The 17,470-nt window shown below is 53.9% G+C and overlaps 1 protein-coding gene and 1 long non-coding RNA gene across 6 annotated transcripts in view; one reads left to right on the forward strand and one right to left on the reverse strand.

Moving 5' to 3' along the window:
* Nucleotides 1-17,470, forward strand: part of WSCD2 (WSC domain containing 2) — a 115,616-nt gene that overhangs the window by 37,407 nt on the left and 60,739 nt on the right. The gene's annotated exons all lie outside the window — the stretch shown is intronic.
* Nucleotides 2,314-7,226, reverse strand: LOC125149351 (uncharacterized). Of its 2 annotated transcripts, none has more exons than XR_007145902.1 (3): nucleotides 6,888-7,226; nucleotides 5,026-5,648; nucleotides 2,314-3,163 (listed from the first exon to the last, which is right to left on the reverse strand). It is a non-coding gene; the product is annotated as an uncharacterized LOC125149351 (long non-coding RNA). The 2 variants fall into 2 exon arrangements; XR_007145903.1 differs by having other exon boundaries at nucleotides 5,026-6,755.

Below are 17,470 nucleotides of genomic sequence, written 5' to 3' on the forward strand. Positions count from 1 at the left end.
TCATCCACTGGAGACCAGGACCTCTGCCAGCCAGTCTCGTTGGGTTCTAATTAGATTACCTGCCCATTCCCAAACCAGCCAGCAGTGAGAAAGGGAGATGGGCTATGTCGATTGGCTTGGGCCAGTCAGGACCCATTTTTGGAGCTGGATCTGGGGTTAGCCCTACTCAAACCACCCTGGGGGGAGGAGGTGTGGATTCTGTAGGGAACCGATGCTGGAAGAAGGGAGCGAGGAGTAAAAGGACGCTGGGATTGCAGTCAAAGTGTCCTGACGCCTTTCTGAGACAAAGAAGTGACGGATTTTCCGTTAGAGACCTAGCAGCGCAGTAGGATTGAAGGAGCACCCCCCTCTCGCTCCCTGCCTCCCCGCCCCTCTCTCCCCCTCGTTCCCAGTGCCGTGTGGCCTGAAAATAACAAGGTTGGAGTCAGAGTGATGAATGGGGCAAGATTGACTCGGCACTAATTTTGCCCGGGAGCTGTAGCTATTTTGGGCCCTTGCTGAGCCCTGGTTTAGCTTAGCTGGTTAGAGAGCAGGGCTCATGAGGTCAAGGGTATAAAAAGGGAGCCGAAAACACGGGACTGGAGGCCGAAGTCTTGGGGCCTGCTCTTCCTGTTCTGCCACTTTTGACCTGGAGCCCTCGTGCGAGTTACTCACCCTCCCTGGGCCAGTATCTTCATGTTCTTTCCTTCTGTCCCCGCCTCCTTCGCTGGTCACTGCTGCACGTCTCGGGGCACAGCCTGATCTCTCATCCCAAGACGGGGTTGAATGTCCCTCCGTGTGCTTCTGTAGCTTTAGGCTTCCAGGTATGAGTCCCGTTTCTCCCAGCTTCTCAACGAATGAGTTGGGGCGAGTCTGTCAACCTCGCTGTGCCTCAGTTTTCTCATCTGTCAAATGGGGATGAAGGGAGCAGTACCTGTCTCATGGGGTTGTTGCAGTTCATTACCCTGTGTAACTTAAGTAAGCACTTAACACAGGAACTGGGCTCAGTAAATGCTAGTTTGAAATCGAGATGGTTCTGACATTCAGTGGAATATTGAGCTAATGAAATCAAGCGTCTAGTCCCCTGTCACGTAAGACCCATGGAACTGGGGCTTCATAGCGTTCTCTCCTCTCTGTCATTACTCACGGATTTCCTAGCATGTAGTACGTGCTCAATAAAACTTGTGGCCTAAATGGCCCAGGTCTGATGTTCTAGGGAACTCCCATAGCTCTGCTGAGAGCCCCAAATTGTGCAGCTGGGTTTGTCCACAGGTCCTCACCAGCAATGCCGACCTTGAAAGGCCGGTGCGAAACTGAGAGTGGGAGGCTTGTGCATAAAAATTTGAGCATTGCTAAAATCCTTTCCCGTCTCTTCAATTCCACGATTTGCTCCTTCCAGCCCCTCCCCACCCAGAGCCTTGAAGTTCAGGAAGGCCTTGCTGACGCACAAATACCTGCATGCGAATCCATGATGACCACGGTGTCACTGGCTTTAAAGAGCTCATTAGAAGAACAGCGTGTTGTGGGGGGGGGGGGGGGGTAGGCCCCTGGCCTGGTCAATTCTGCAGGGTCAGGGATAGAGGGAGGAAGAAGACACCGAGCGGGCACCTCCCTGGCTGAGAGCAAAGTCAGCCGGAGAGGGCGTCTTTGGTTCTGCCCAGAGCTTGACCTGCAGCGACTTTATATAAACTTGGTTGGCAACACTGGTAACAATAAATAACTAGAACACCCCAAACAAGGCCCCCCTCTGCTGAGCAGACCATTAAGGACCCGAGGGAGGTTATTTCACTTGGCAGCTTCCCCCATGGGTGGCCGAGAAGCCCAAAGATGGACGCTGGGCTCCTCGAGCCTTCTTGTACTGGGAAGGGAAGAATAAATGACACGGGACCCGTGGCGGCTGGCTTATTTGTCTCTCCCCCGAGGCGTGCTCAACGCTGTGTGCTGGCAGTGTTCTTTCGCCAAACCGGATGTCCTGGGTGTAGGGCGTGTGTGTGTGTGTGTGTGTCCCAGACCAGAACCATCGTTCAGCCTGACCTTTGTTTTTGTGTGTTATTGATTGGATTTAAGTCACTTTATTACTTTCTCCAGGTGAGCCCTGCCACTCTGTGCCCCGTGTTGCTTTGCGGTCACAGCACCTGTGGGGAGGCAGAAGGCGAGGATGAGGCTGATGGGAATAACGTCAGTGGTGATGGTGACCGTGATGAATGAAACAATGGCAGTGACGATGATGATGGGGATGATGGGGATGGGGATGATGGGGATGATGGAAATGGGGATGGGGTGATGGTGACGGGAGCAAAATCCGCTGAGCACGCTAGATACACAGCACTCTTCTGAATGATTTCATTTAATTTACTAACTTCTTTCATCCCCACCACTTCCCTGTGAACAAGGGTCTGTTGTCACAGAATCCATCATCTGCTGGCCGTGCAATGCTGGGCAAGTGATCTCATCTCCCAGAGTCTCGGTTTCCCCATCTGTAAAATGGAATAAAAATAGCACATCTCTGGCACACGCTCAGCGTTTGACGTAAATGTTCGAGAGATGAAGGCGATCCTTACGGCTGTTGATCGGGCCCTCCCGTCAAGCCTGTGAAGGAGGAGGTTTATGAGGAGCCCAGTCTTCCGGGACAGGGCGGGGGCAACTCTGCCAGGTAGGAGCTGCTGAGCTGGGTTCAAAGCTGGGCACGGGCCGCCGTGCCAGTCGCGCTGGCCGCCAGAAGCTCCTTCGGTCGGATCCCTGGGGTCCCCGGGCTAAGATCACGTGAGCCCAGATTGGCCCCAGAGCGGGCTGGGCTCAGTCAGCCCCCCGGCGGGCCCTCAGCTGAGCGGCCCGGGACCGACCACAGGGTTGGGGTGGGGAACGCAGGAGAGCTGGAGGTTGGGGGCGCATGGGGTGAGTCACCTGGTACCTGGAGAGCTGGGATCCCAGAGACACAGTTCGCCGGTTCCCTCGCCTCCCACCTAAGGAGGCCAGTGGAGCGGCAGCCGTGACGCGTCTTAACTTGGAGTGGGATGCGTCTAGAGCGTTTTGCCCGGCTCTGCAAATCCACAAACAGCTAGATCTGCCGAGCGACACCTTCCTCTGCGGGATCGCCGGCGCCGTGCGTCCACCAAGCCATCAAGGTGTGGATGGCGTGATCTGAGATGCGCATCAGTGTAAGACACCCACCAGAGTCTGAGGTCTTCGTGTGAGGCAAAGAATATAGGAGGTGTCGTTAATCACAACGTTTATGTTTATTTCATGTTGCAATGACAATATTTTAGATTTTTGGGTTAAAGTACATGATTAAGACTAGTTTCACCTGTTTTTCCCTTTGTCATGTGGCTGCTTGAACATCTTAGGTGATGCATACGGCTCACGTCGCCGTCCTCTGTTCTAGAGCTTACAGCGAAGTGAGATTTCACAGTTTAACAATCGAACAGCTTGTTTGAGGGTTTCAGACCTGAATTCAGATCTCCAGCTAGCCCCTAACCAGCTGTGTGCCCTTGGGCAACTCACCGCCCCTCTCTGGGCCTTCGTTTCCTCAACCGTGAAACGAAGGTACTAACACCTACCTCCTAGGGTTGTTTTGTGGGTAAATGAGAGGCGAGGTGGACGGTGGTGAAAATAATGTCTGGCGTTGAGTGAGCAGTCCATAACTGAAAGGTGTTGTTGTCGTCATTTAAATGAGCTGATCTGGGGCGCCTGGGTGGCTCAGTCGGTTAAGCATCCGACTTCAGCTCAGGTCACGATCTCACGGATTGTGAGTTCGAGCCCCGCGTCAGGCTCTGGGCTGATGGCTCAGAGCCTGGAGCCTGCTTCCGATTCTGTATCTCCCTCTCTCTCTGCCCCTCCCCCATTCATGCTCTGTCTCTCTCTGTCTCAAAAATAAATAAACATTAAAAAAAAATTTAAATGAGCTGATCTGCACCAACCCTGTGGAGCCCAAACCTCTCCAGCCCCGAGAATGGTCTTTGTATATTTTCCCTTTTGTGACTGGAAAGATTTTTCTTTTTCTTTTTTTTTTTTTAAGTTTACTTATTTATTTTGAGAGTGACCGAGAGGAGCATATGGATGGGAGGGGCAGAGAGAGCGAGAGAGAGAGCGAGAGAGAGAGAGAGAGAGAGAGAGAGAGAGAGGGAGAATCCCAAGCAGGCTCTGTGCTGTCAGCGTGGAGCCTTACACGGGGCTTGATCTCATGAACCGTGAGATCATGACCTAAGCCAAGATCAAGAGCTGGACGCTCAACCAGGCACCCCAGGATTTTTGTTCCTTAAACAAACTCTGTGATTTTAAGATTTTTTCCCACTAAATTAAAAAGAAAAACCCCAACAAATCCGTCAGAGACACTAATAACTCTCGAGAAATTCTGCTTGTCTCGAGGAGGGATGGTCTATAGCAGTGAGTTAATCCAGTTCCAGCCCCCAAACACAGAGTTGTACCACTGTTGAGGATTAGTGTGTAATTTCTAGGGTTTTAAAAATCCTAAGACGTCCCATGGACTCCTGTGGTGCCTTCAGGCACCTTTAAGAGTTTGGGACAGTGGGAGGCGGAGGAGGACCATGATCTCTGTTAATCTCCTCATTTTACAGATAGGGGAACGGATGACCAGAGAGGTTAGTCACCCTGCCCGACGCCACACAGCAAGTTGGTGGCAGAGGTCATCTGGCTGCGGCCTTTGCTCGTGACCACTTGCTATAGTGCATTATGGCACCTAGTCATCCCAACAGTCTTAAAATTATTCCTATTTAAAGACGAGGAAACAGGACCAGAGAGGCTAAGTCACTTGTCTAGCAGCAAGTGGCAGAAGCGATACCCCCCCCCCCCCCCGCACAAATTCACATCCACCAGGAACCTCAGAATCGAGCCTTTTGTGGAAATAGGTGTCATGAGTTGAGGTGCAGTCCTACCGGAATCGGGTGGGTCCCAACCCAGTGACCGGTGCCCTTATGAGAAGAGAAAACAGAGACAGACACCCAGAGGGAACACACGTGAAGGTGGAGACAGAGACATTCGATTGATGCGTCTGTGAGCCCACGAACGCCAGAGATTGCCAGAACCCACCGGAAGTTAGGAGACAGGCACGGAACGGATGCTCCCTCAGAACCTCCGGAAGGAACCAGCCCTTCCGACAGCTTGATTGTGGACTTCTGGCCCCCAGGTCTATGAGAAGATACGTTTCTGTTGTATTAAGCCCCCTAGTTTGGTTATTTCTTATTTGGAAAATATTCCAGACGTGATAGGCTTGCCGCCCCTTTGCATTAAAAACCCCAGCTGGTTCCAGGGAGCTGTCAGCATGTGCCCTCCTCCTGTCCGCGGACCCTCCCGGTGGCCCGTGGCAGCTGCCCAGCCTCAGAGCCCCGCCACAGGCTGCGGGCTATGAGAAAGGCCGCTGTGGCTGTGGTTCAACTGTGCATCCCGTCTGCTGCTTGCATTGTGAGCTCTTGCAAATTACTGTTTTCAGTTGAAAAGAGGTTCCAGAGAGCTCTTCAGCTGCTCAGCAGGAGCCGTGGATGCTCTTGAATTAACGAGGAGAAGCGGAACCTTCTATGACGGATGGCCTGGACCCCCCGCCCCCTTTGTCCTGGCCCTTGGTCAGGCTTGGGAGGGACGGTGGGGCCTCTCCGTGGTTCCCAGAAGAGTGGTTTCAGCTGAGACCAGGTCAGAGTCGCCTGTGTTCGGTGTGTCTGTTTGGAAGGGGCCAGGGAATGCTGAATTAGGTGATGTAGTTTCCAGGGGGTCAGCTGGCTTCTGACGCCTATTCAGAGGGGCCCGAGGGGCCTCTTACCCAACGCGGCAGCCTGTCATTGGTCAGCACACACAGCGCACCTTCATTTGATGCGGTCAAATGGGCAGGAGGCCATTGAGGAGTAGCTGGCTGCTGGCTCACTGTGTGTGTGTGTGTGTGTGTGTGTGTGTGTGTGTGTGTGTGTGTGTGTGGTGGGGACTGTCTGGGATTTGAACACGCTTGCCCTGTTGGTTGATCTGATGCAAACTCCCCTCTATCTCTGGTTTCCACCTTAGCTGGGGCCATTCTCCCCTAAGCCTATTTGCACACCCATCCCACCAATATTTATTGTGCACAGGCTGTTTTCCAGACCTTTCCAGAAAGGCCCTTTACAGCATTGTCTCATTTAATCATTACAGAAACCCTGGGCTGCATTATTGTCATTGTCCCCATTTTATAGATGACTAAAAATCAAGGCTTGGTCTCTCGCCCCAGCTCACAGAGCTGGTAAGTGGCCAAGCGGCGTTCGGATGCTGGTCTGTCTTACACCCAAGTCCACGCTCCTGACCGTACTCATCTTGGGAGGGTCTCTGCGTTTTGACCACTGAGCTGAGTTGGAGGGATAAAAGCAGATTTGATTCAAGACCGTGGCAACAAGGGGGAGAGAGACCGTGGGATGGCGCAGCCCCACCCCGAACATGGCAGGGTGAGCGGGCACGTACAGCTGAGCCCAGGGTCGGGGGGTGGTCAGTGGATAGAAGACTAGGAAACATCGGGAACAAGGCAGGATTCTGGCTAACCTGACCCAACAGGATTCGTGCTGAAGGCGGGTCAGGTGATCAGACGTTACCTGGGGGATGGGGGCGGGGGGGGGGGGGTGGGGTGGGGTGGCCCGGCATTGAAGGTGATCAGGTATGGGGGCTGGGGATTCTGCTCAACTCACTTGACCGGATTCTTGCTAAAATTGGACAATGCAGAGATGCCCACTTGAAGACAAGTTCAGGGAAGGCTGAGTAGAGCTTCGCTAAGCAGAGAATCTTTGTCACTATTTATTCCCCGTCTTGTCCTTAAAAAAAACAATGAAGGCTGCAGCTGCCTTAAGTGGAGTTGGATAATTAAGACGTTGGGCTCTGGTGTCAGACATGTCTAGGCTCAAACCCTGGCTCCAGTCGCTAGCTGAGTGCCTCAGTTTCCATACCTGTAAAATGGAGACCGTCACAGACCTCCGTCCTGGGGCTGGGTGCGGTGATGTGGGAACAGCCTGGCACAAGGTTCAAATCCACACGCGGTGGCTGGAATCTGATTACCGGACAGCGTCCTCCAAACCAAGGCAGCTGGGGACTATCAACATCACTCTTTCTGCCACGGTCAGCCCATCCCGCTGATGGCTTTGAGCCTCTAAAACGCGACTGTGTCGAGGGGCGCCTGGGGGGTTCAGTCAGTTAAGCGTCTGGCTTCGGCTCAGGTCGCGATCTCCCAGCTCGTGGGTTTCAGCCCCGCATCGGGCTCTGTGCTGACCCGAGAGCCTGCTTCGGGTTCTGTGTCTCCCTCTCTCTCTGCCCCTCCCCCACTGGCACTCTGTCTCTCTCTCCAAAATAAACAAACATGATAAAATACCAATGCGTCGGGCACTGGGGAAAGAGTCAGGGATACAGAGGTGAGAAAGAGTCAATTCTGTCTTCAGGTGGCTCTTGGAAGGTAGAGGGATACTGAGCTGGGCTTGCGTGTGTGAATCGTTGCGTGGAGACATTTGACAGTGGAGACATTCTTTAGGTTTATTTTTATTTTTGCGAGAGAGAGAGCGAGCGAGTGGGGAAGGGCAGAGAGAGAGGGGGCACAGAGGATCCGAAGCAGGCTCCGCACCGACAGCAGAGAGCCCGACGCGGGGCTGAAACCCACGAACTGTGAGTTCATGGCCGGAGCTGAAGTTGGACGCTTGACCGACTGAGCCACCCGGGCGCCCCCAGGAGACCGTTTTGATTGTCATGACTGATGGAGGGGGTGCTCGTAGGCGGAAGTCTGCCAGGGTGCTTGTAAATATCCTGCAGTGCACGGGGTAGCCCCCCTCAACGGCGAATCATCCCAGCCCCGGATGTCAGTAACGCCAAGGTTGAGAAGCTCAGGTGCGGGCACCAGTGAGCGCGGTGAGCACTCCTGTCACCCCTGCGCAGAGACCCCAGGGCTCCGTGGGACCCGGAGGAAGCACGTGCCTGAACCACCCTCCTTCAGCCTGCCCTCACCCATCAGCGGCTTCCAGCCAGATAATCAGACCTCCCCACGTTTCATAGGATCGGTCCGAGGAGGCAAATGCAGAAACAAAGCCCTGGGCAAATGTGTTTTTATGTAAACCCAGCAGGGGGTGGCGGCGGCCTGGGGAGAAAGTACCCTATGGCTGCTCCTTCTCAGAGCAAAAATAACCCTGACTGTTCCTTCTCTTGGAGCCCAGCAGGCCAGGAGAGGAGGGTCACGTGGGGACCCAGGTGCTCATGGGAGCTGTCCCTGCCCCGCCTGAGCCACCCCCTCCCTCCAGGTGAGCACCCAGGAGCCGGGGATGAGAAGAGAGCAGGTGTTGGTCTTCTTGGAAGCATCCCTTCCTTCGTCGCTCGGCCGGCATAGCAGGAAAAAAGCAAGTTTTTGAGTATAATTTACCTACAGTAAAATTCACCCAGTGAATACGTTTCAACAAGTGCACTCGGCCGTGGAACCACCTGCAGAACGGAGATATACAGGCATCCGTCACCCCTCAAAATCCCTCTGTGCCTCGCCTGTTTCCCCCCTCCCCCCCACCCCCCAAGACTTTAAAAGCTAAAAAATATGGTCATCTGTCCTCTTCCTGATGGCAGAGGCCTCCTCTTCTTCAGGGGTGGGTCCACAGCACCTGGCACGCAATAGATACGCAATAAATGTTTGCCGAATGGAGAAATAAAACCACCCTCCCCCCCGCCACAGGGGTCTGGGGGAGACTATCGGGCTCCCGTGGATCAGAGCAGGGGTGGTTTGAGGTGATGAAGGAGAAGTTTTCCCCCCGGAGATGATGCATCTGTGAACTTTCTGCAGGATAGACTCTCACCTTAGAGGGATCCCCGGGTTCGGGTCAGGCCTGCGAGGCACATCTTGGCTTGGCAGGTGGCCGGCACGCAGCGAGTGCTTGTTGAGGGAATGAGTGAGTGAATTGTAGTTTGAACGGGGGTGGGGGGGCGGTCATCAGTAAGGAGGAGCCAGAAGACATTTTGGGCAGTCTTTGTTTTTGTGCTTTCCAAGGGAGAAACTGAAGGCACAGAGAGGGTAAACCACTTGCCTTGGGACACACAGTCATAGAACGAGCTTGACAGGTTGGAGCAGGAATAGGAAAGGGAACGAGAGACAGACATGAATCTTTGCCTCGTGCCTGCACCAGGCTAGGAGTTTCAGACGCGAGCTCCCTCCAACCTTCACAGCCCCCCGGGAGCAGCCCTGTCATTTGCAGGGCCTCATGCAAAGTGCAAATGCTTCCCTGTTCGGTAATTGTTACGAATTCCAAGTGTGGGGTCCCCCACGGGACCCCACAGGTAGCACACCCAGGGAAAGGGCCCTGTGACCACGTCATTTACAGGCAAGGAAACCCCAGCTCAGACAGGCTGCCCATTTCATCCAGGACACCACGCCTGTCTTCCGGTGTCCAGATTCGAACCCACGGGCTTCAGTGGTCATCAGCTTCATTCGCTGAGTGTGCTAGCGTTGCCCCTGAGCCCCCAGGGCTGAGCGCCTGAGTGCCCTGACGTGCTGTCCAGCGCTCTGGGCAGGGAGGAGAGGAGCTTCCCTGCCCCGCCGGCCGCCTGGCTGCTGCAGCCTTGAGCACACAGCCAGCTCCCCTGCCTCCTCCCTCCCAGGATGTAAGGAGACAGACCTTCCTCCCTCCTCCCCAGGGAAGATTTATTCCTGGGGGTGCGTGGGTGGATGCGTGTTTGGGGGGGGTGTTTGTCTAAATTTAAAGACATCATGACAGCAACAGCCTATTAATGTTGAGACTGGTGAGGTCTCTCCTTTAGAAGAATCACGAATAAGTTGACAGCAGGAGCCGCCTCCGGTTCTAACTTCTGCGCCCCAGGTGCGCCTCTCCCTGCTCCTTGCCTGCCAGTTCTCTGGCAGCTGAGGGTAATAATAGGGGACGGGGTGAAGGCATGCACTTGGCCTGAAGAGCGCTGGCTGCGGGATGTATGGAATTGTCGAATCACTGTATCACACACCTGAAACTAATGTTAACACTGTATGCTAACTAGCTGGAAGAATAATAACAATAGTGAGGCTAGTCTTCTGGTGCCAGATGCCCATGGGGGACCCTGAGAAGTGGCATAGTTGTGCATTTTATAGATTGGGAAGACGGAGGTTCAGAGAGGGGCCTGCCCTGCCGTGGTCTTGAGTTGTGAACTGACAAGGAGGGTTTCAGGGACTCCAGTATGTTCCAGAACCCATGCACCCTCCGGCGAGCCTTGGCTGCCTATGTTGATTCAAACGCAAAGTTAACAGGAGTTGCGATCCTGTTGAGATCCAGCGGTGTGCCTGGCCCTGGCCTAAGCATTTTACGTGCGTTACTTGGAAGAATCCTTCAAACGGTCCATGCCGCGGGGATCCACCATTCTCATCCCAGTTTATGGATGAGGAGCCTACAGCTTAAGAGACATAAGTGGCTTCCTCCCCTTCTCAGAGCTCGTGATAAAGCCAAGATACCAAGTCAAGTCTCGGTGACCTCAAAACTCCTGCACCCTCCGTCTGTTTCTTTAAACCACGGCCAGTAGTGGAGAAAGAGAAGACAGGCAAAATGACACACACACACACACACACACACACACAATCACTCCTACACCTACTCTGCAAGAGGTAATGTCTTTATGTACATTGGTGAGTTTCCATCCAGCTGTTTTTCTCTGCCGAAGGGAACATTCTTGCCCCAGGCAAGCTGACCTTTGGTGTTCTGTAATCGCCGAGCAATTTAGAGATGCCTGGAAATGTATAATTCATGTGCACATCTTTCATCCTGGTCACTGGAAGGCAGCGAGGCATGGCTGTCTCCCGGGGAGAATTTCAACCTTGGCATGGGAGGAGGAGATTGGGGTCTTTGGGCCTCAGAAGGGAATTTCAGAATCTGAGAACCTACCAACGTTGAAGCCGACCCTGGTATCCCAGCACAGGATGTCAGGTGCAGGGGGCGCGGGGGATCCTGGCAGGGAACGTTATAGTCAATCTTACGACAGAGCACTGGGGTAAAATCTTAGAATTGGGCTCCGGAACCAGAGACTACACTCTGTAAATCTGGAGGCCGAGGGGTCCAGGGGTGGTGTTCTGGTCCACTCCTCTGTTCTTTTGGCAATCCCAGGGGATAAGAAACCAGGTTTGGTCAGGATGAGAAGCTTTGGTTTCCGGCTTTAGCTGCAACCCGAAACGTGTTTGGGCAGATCTCTAGTGTCTGCTGTCTCTCGTCCGTGAGTTGGGTTGAAGCCTCCCTGCCATGTGCCATGAATGGGGATGGAGAAATAGGGGTGTGTGCATATGTGCGTGTGCCGTGAGGGCGGGTGACGGGCGTGGGGACGTACGTGTTCACGCACGCGTGCGTCTCTGGTGATGTGTGTGCTCCCATGCCGCCTCTGGATGGTATCCAGAGGGTGAACCAGGGGGCTGAAGTACTCATCAGTTTCTGGCAGCAGTTACCCTTGTGGGAGGGGACGTCTCTCTGTTGGATGCCAGCAGTGTCCTTGGGTCACTGAAGGACATGGTGAAGATACCACCGGGGTCTGAGGACCCCTGTGGCTTCTAGAAGGGGCTCATTGCCCCCATTCCCAGCTGAGGGGGCACCAGCTTGCTGAGCAGACTCTGCAGAGAAAAGCCTTCTGGACACTCCAGCCTGCAGAGGTCAGAGGATGGTCCTGTAGTCAGAGGCACTGACATGTGGATGATATGACTAAGGTTCTGGAGTTGGACAGGCCCGGGGTCGAGTCTTACTGTGCCACTCACCCCTCTGCTTTCTGGCCGGTTGACTGACCCCCTCCCCCACCTTGATGGCTCATCTGTAAAGTGAGAAGAAAGCCAGCCTGCCAGATAGCCACTGGGGAGGCTCAGTGACACGGGGTCGTTGGGAGGGCCCGGCACACAGTAGGTGCACACAGTAAGTAGTAATTTGTCCATTTTCCTTCTTTCCCAGGGAGGGCATCGAGGCTCATGGCTGGGGTTCAGGAGGCCTGGGTCTGGGAAGAGTCACTGGTTGACTCCACCGCCCCCTTTGGGCCTCAGTTTCCCTATCTGTCAATGAGGAAAGTGGCCTGGGGATTGTGAAGGGTCTTCCCTCCAGCTCTGATGGACTGTGAGCCCCCATTTTAATTCTGCTCTGAGGACTAGGGGGTAGGTGCTCTGCGAGGGAAGAGAGCTTGGGGCTGGGGGCTCAGAGACCACCCCCCCCCCCCACGGACACACAGACACACAGACACATCTACATACACGCCTGCATGCACATACACACACACATACATACAGAGACACAGACTTACAAACATACACACACCTGCACACATGTATATACACACCTATACAGACACACACACACACACACACACACACGTATGCACCTGCACAGCCACAGGCATGCACACACTGACATGTGCGTGCACACACACACACACACACACACACACACACACACATTGGCTTGGGAAGAAAGACTGGGCTGGAGGATTTGGGGGTGAGAGCCAGGGTTCTTGCAGGGGAAACCCTGGTGAAAAATTCTTCTCGGGAAGAGTTGCTAACGGAAGCCGTCAAGGTTCCTAAATTAGAGTTTAATTCTGCCTTGGCCAGTGTGGAGCCAGCAAGTGTCGATTGGCTCGTGGTGGGGATGGGGGTGGGGAGGGGGCAGCAGGGAGAGAGGTGTGTGCATGGGGAAGAGAGCTGCAGGCCAGCAGGTGTGGGCTGGGAACCGGTGTGGCCCTCGCCTGGCTGTGTGACCCCGGGGCCACCCTTCAACCTCTCTGAGCCTCTGGTTCCTCATCTGTAAACTGTCAGACTAACAGTAACTGGCTTCTGAGGATCCTCTGACCTCTACTATGGGAACATAATAACAATAGTAGTAATAGTACGAGCTGCAACTTCTAGAACCTTCACTTGGGTTCAGGGCCACGGGAGGCATTGCACACGGATGGGGGTCATTTCATTTGAATTTCTTTGGGCCTCAGTTTCCCCTTCTGGAAAAGGAGACTGTTTGCTAGGCCGAGGATCTCCAGACTTCCTTCCAACCCCTTGTTACCTCCTCTTCGAGCTTTGGGGACGGGCCTGAGCCATTCTCCCCTGTGATCTCCACCGTCAGCCTCCGTTGCCGATAAAGATCAAGGTTGACAGACCTTTCTGTAAAGAGCTAGACCGTAAATATTATAGACTTTGGGGGTCGCATGCTGGCTGCTGCTGCTTGTCTTTCTTCCTCTTCGTGACCCTTTAAAATATAAAAGCCATTCTTCACTCTAGGGCTGACAAAAACAGGCCAGGAGCCAGTTTGGCCAAGGTCAGAGTTTGCCAACCTCTGATAGTGATGAATGTTCTCACCTCATCCAAGTGATTGCCATCCTGTATGGTGTCAGGTCAAGCCCTGAGCCTGCCCTTCTGGTCAGAGTTTTCCCCTGAGCCCCACCTAGAAGGAAATTCTAGAGCCACCACCGATCCCCGCTAAGGGCCAGGACCTCGGCCTGCTCTCAGCTCTGCTAGTCAACAAACACTCCTTGACTGTGGCTCATCCTTGGAGAGCCACTCACTGAGTCATTGGCCGTAGCCCCCTGGGACAGGAGGGTCCTTAGAGGCCTCCTCCTCCACCTCCTCGCTGGTCCAGCGGGTGAAACAGGCGTGGGTCACAGTGTAATTCAGAAAGGCCCCTGTGGGGTGGGGTCCACACACTCCCTAGCCCCTGCCTCCCTCCCCCTTCTGGGATGTGCTGGCCCCTGTACGACCTCCTGCCTTGCACCGTGTCCTCTCTGCCTGTGACCGTCTTGCCCCAGATCTTCCCGTGGCTGCCCCCTTTCTGGTTTTTTCAGTTCCGTGCTCCAATGCCGCCTTCCCAGTGGGTCCTTCTGCACCCACCGTATTCAAAGTTGCCCCCCCCGCCCCATGCTTTTCTCCATCACTGGGGCTTTCCAGTAATTCCAACGAACCTACAGCGAGAAAGGCACTTTCCGCTAGGATCCAGTATGCACACACACACCTGAACCCAAGGGTTCACAAAATAACACTTCTCCTTCACTGCATGCGAGTCAGTAAGGGTTCACTCTGTTCCCTCCATGCCTTCCCTTCCCTCCCCTGCCCTCCCCTCCTTTCTCCCTATTCTCTGATACCCCCTGTAGGTCTGCCCCTGCGGGTAAACATTCTGCCCGGGACCACCACAGCCATCCATTATCCCCCCCAGACAATTAGCAACCTGTTAAGGAACTCTACGCAAATGTGCACTAATTGACCTGCGACCGAGCATCTCCTGGAGGAGAAGGATGACTCCAGATGGCTTGATGATAGGAACTTAGGGCCTTTCTTTAGAAGTCCCTCTTGGGGAGGAAAGTGATCTGGGCTCCGAGAGGGCCTGCCAGCTGTCTGTCTGCTGGGGCGGCCAGGGGATCAGGCTCCTTTCATCAGGCGATTGGACGAGAAGAGCTGTCATTCCCCCTCTTACCCCTCCTCCCCAACTCCGTCCCTTCCTGCAGCTCCGCTCGTTCCCCCAGCCCCGAGTTTTATTTAAGGGCTCGTTGACATCTGCTCTTCTCGGTCCCGCCTTTCCAGGTGTATGACCGCCACCCCCCTTTTTAGTAGACTTTTTAAAGCAGTTTTTTAGGTTCACAGCAAAATGGAGCGGAAAGTCGAGGGATTTCCCATAAACCCCCCTCCCCGCCCCCGCACAGCCACCCCCGCCGTCAGCGTCCGCGCGGGGGCGTTGGTGGACCTACGCCGACCCGTCATTATCACCCGAAGTCCATCGTTGACACGTGGGTTCCCTCCTGGTGGTGGACATGCTTTGAGTCTGGGCACATTCACAGTGACGTGTCTGCACCATTACGGTATCATGCAGGATACTCCCCTGCCCTGAAAATCCTGCGCTCCCCCTCTCCATCCTTCCCCCACCCCAACCCTTGGCAGCCAGTCATCTTTTTACTGTGTCTGTAGTCTTGCCTTTTCCAGAATGTCCTGTAGCTGGAATCCTGCAGAATATAGCCTCTTCAGGCTGGCATCTTTCACTTGAGTGGTCTGCGCGTAAGGTTCCTCCGTGTTTTTTCATGGCTTGGTAGCTCGATTTGTAGCACCGAATAATACTCTGTTGTCCACGTGTACTACAGTTTATTTCTCCACTTACCCCCCGGGAGGACATCTTGGTTGATTCCGTGTTTGGGCAATTGATGAGCAAAGCTGCTGTAAGCCGCTGTGTGCAGGTTTTTGTGTGGACCTAAGGGTTCCACTCCTTTGGGTAGATTCCAAGAGCATGATTGTTGGATCGTAGGGTAAGATGGTAGGAGTATGTTTAGTTTTGTATGGTTGCCCTTTGAAGACTACCTTCAGCTCTTATTGAGTCCCTGCTGTATACCCAGCACCGTAGTAAGAAAGGTACTCAGGTTTTGTCATTCAGTGACATCTCAGTCTCATTCAGAGACGCTTGACCCTGGGAGGCCGGCCCTTGGCCCTCCATGGGTCAGGAACTCCAGACTTTCTCAGCTCCTCTGCCTCGGTCTCTGTGCTCATCTGTTTTCCTCTCTTGGCTCTTTCTTTGGCCATGTGATGACGGCTTCTAGTCTAAGTGACGGGCAGAGATAGTCCATGTTTCAAATCCCAACTCCATGTTCCGGGGCGGGGGGAGGATGTATTGATGGATCAGTTTTATATCTGAGTTCCCCTGTGGTCACCAGCAGTGCCCGTGGGCACGTTGTGCGGTACAAACATGGCCCCTGGGGCTGCCTCCATGAGCAGGGGGTAGAGGCCACTCACTAGACGGGCCCCCCCCAAATGTGTCCCTCACGCCGACCTTGGGTGGTCAAGATGCACCACAGCGAAGTCACTGAACCTTCATCCTTTTCTGAGACGAAGTCTGGGCAAATGGATTGTCGTGAGAAGGGGTGGCGGATGGTTTGTTGAGCTGGCCAGAGTTGGGGGGGTAGAGTATCACCATCTGTTGAGCAATCGTTATGGGTCTCCGCAGAATGCAGGCTCTGGAGCCGGACTGCCCGGGTGTGAACTTTGTTCCGCCGCTCTCTGGCTGTGTGACCTCACCACAGGTGCCTTAACCTTCCTAAACCTCCGTTTTCTCATCTGTAATCGGGGGCTAACAAAGGAGACCTTTCTTTTAGGTTATCAGGATGAAACAAATTGTGTCTCGAACAGTGCCTGACACACAGTAGGTGCTTAGTACGTACTAGCACGTGCTATTATTATGGTGCTGTGTATTTTACACACGTTAGCTCATATAACCCTCAGACCTTTCTAGCCAGCGGGGGGAGATCGGTCGTATTTTGCAGATGAGGAAACTGAGTCTCGGAGAAGCCACTTGCTGAAGATCCCAGCCGCCGTGTCGCTGGGGCAGGTTCAAACCAGAAATGTCCGACCCTCGGTCTGACCCCCTCCTGTGGTTCCTCCCTGGTGGTTTCTCTTCACTGTGGCGCAGCCTGATTTCTCTGCAACAAGTGAAGGTGGCCATAAAGTTTGCCCGTGGAACAGGAGGCACTGGAGTCATTACCCGGGGAAACGAAATTTTAATATTTATTTTTAATGGGCCCCATATGCTCCTTTTGATTTTTTTATTTAATTACATAATGGCAGATGGCTGGGTGTTAAAGGCCATTAAGCTAATGGCACTTTGCCTTCTCGTTTATTTTTCTTGAATTTGGGGAAAGATGAATGATAATGGACACGGATGGTGAGCTGTGGATGCCGGGTGGTGGTGGGTGAGTCTAAGTGTGGGGGCTCTAGGGCTCCTCCTGGCGGCCGGGCGAGTGTGCGGAAGGCAGCACATGCTTGGGTTTTAGGAGGCCGGAGCAAGGTTTCCCCTGTGGGCGCACACACAGATGTGCAGAGTCTTGGACACGATAATCCCACTTTTTTGGCCCCCAGAGCAACTCTGCATGTGCTGACTGAAGTACCCATCACACCTTTGCACAGGGTCGGCCAGGCACTGGGGAGAATGACACCGAGGGTCCATCATGGACGCAATGGTGTCATTATACTCTGGACACCGGTGAGGGGACGGGTGTGTCCCAGAGGGGGTCCACACACCACGTAGGGGTGTGAAGTTCTTCCCCGGGGTTAGTTGGGTTAATAAAATTCTAGATTCCTAAAGACCGTCACCACAAGGTCGTCATTTATAATGGTATTTCTTGGGCTGTTTTGTAACTTCTTTCACTTGCCAAGGGGCTGGTCCTGGAGCAAGAAGGATGAGAAGGAAGTTTGATGAAAGGAGTTGAACTTTGAGTAAACTACCTGGAGAAGAAGTGTTTGAGGGACGGTTTTCCACGTCCCCAAGCTCGGGAAGGATCCTTCCATCGAGGCTGGGATTCAGCTGAGAGGCGGAGTGGGTAAGGGGCTCTAGCTGTTCATGGGGTCCACACGGTGTGGGCCACTGCATCACAACATTGAGATTTCGACAGTCTTGCCCTTGAATCCCTGCTCTTGTCTCGCAAGCCGTGTGCTTGGACCAGTCCCTTCGTCTCTCTGAGCCGTGGCTGCCTCATCCGCAAAATGGGTGTGATCGTAACTACGTCTCATCATTATTGAGCGGTCCTGTATTGCTTTCCAGGAATCTGGACA

The sequence above is a fragment of the Prionailurus viverrinus genome, chromosome D3, assembly GCF_022837055.1.
Source record: "Prionailurus viverrinus isolate Anna chromosome D3, UM_Priviv_1.0, whole genome shotgun sequence".
In the NCBI taxonomy this organism is placed as follows: Eukaryota; Metazoa; Chordata; class Mammalia; order Carnivora; family Felidae; genus Prionailurus; species Prionailurus viverrinus.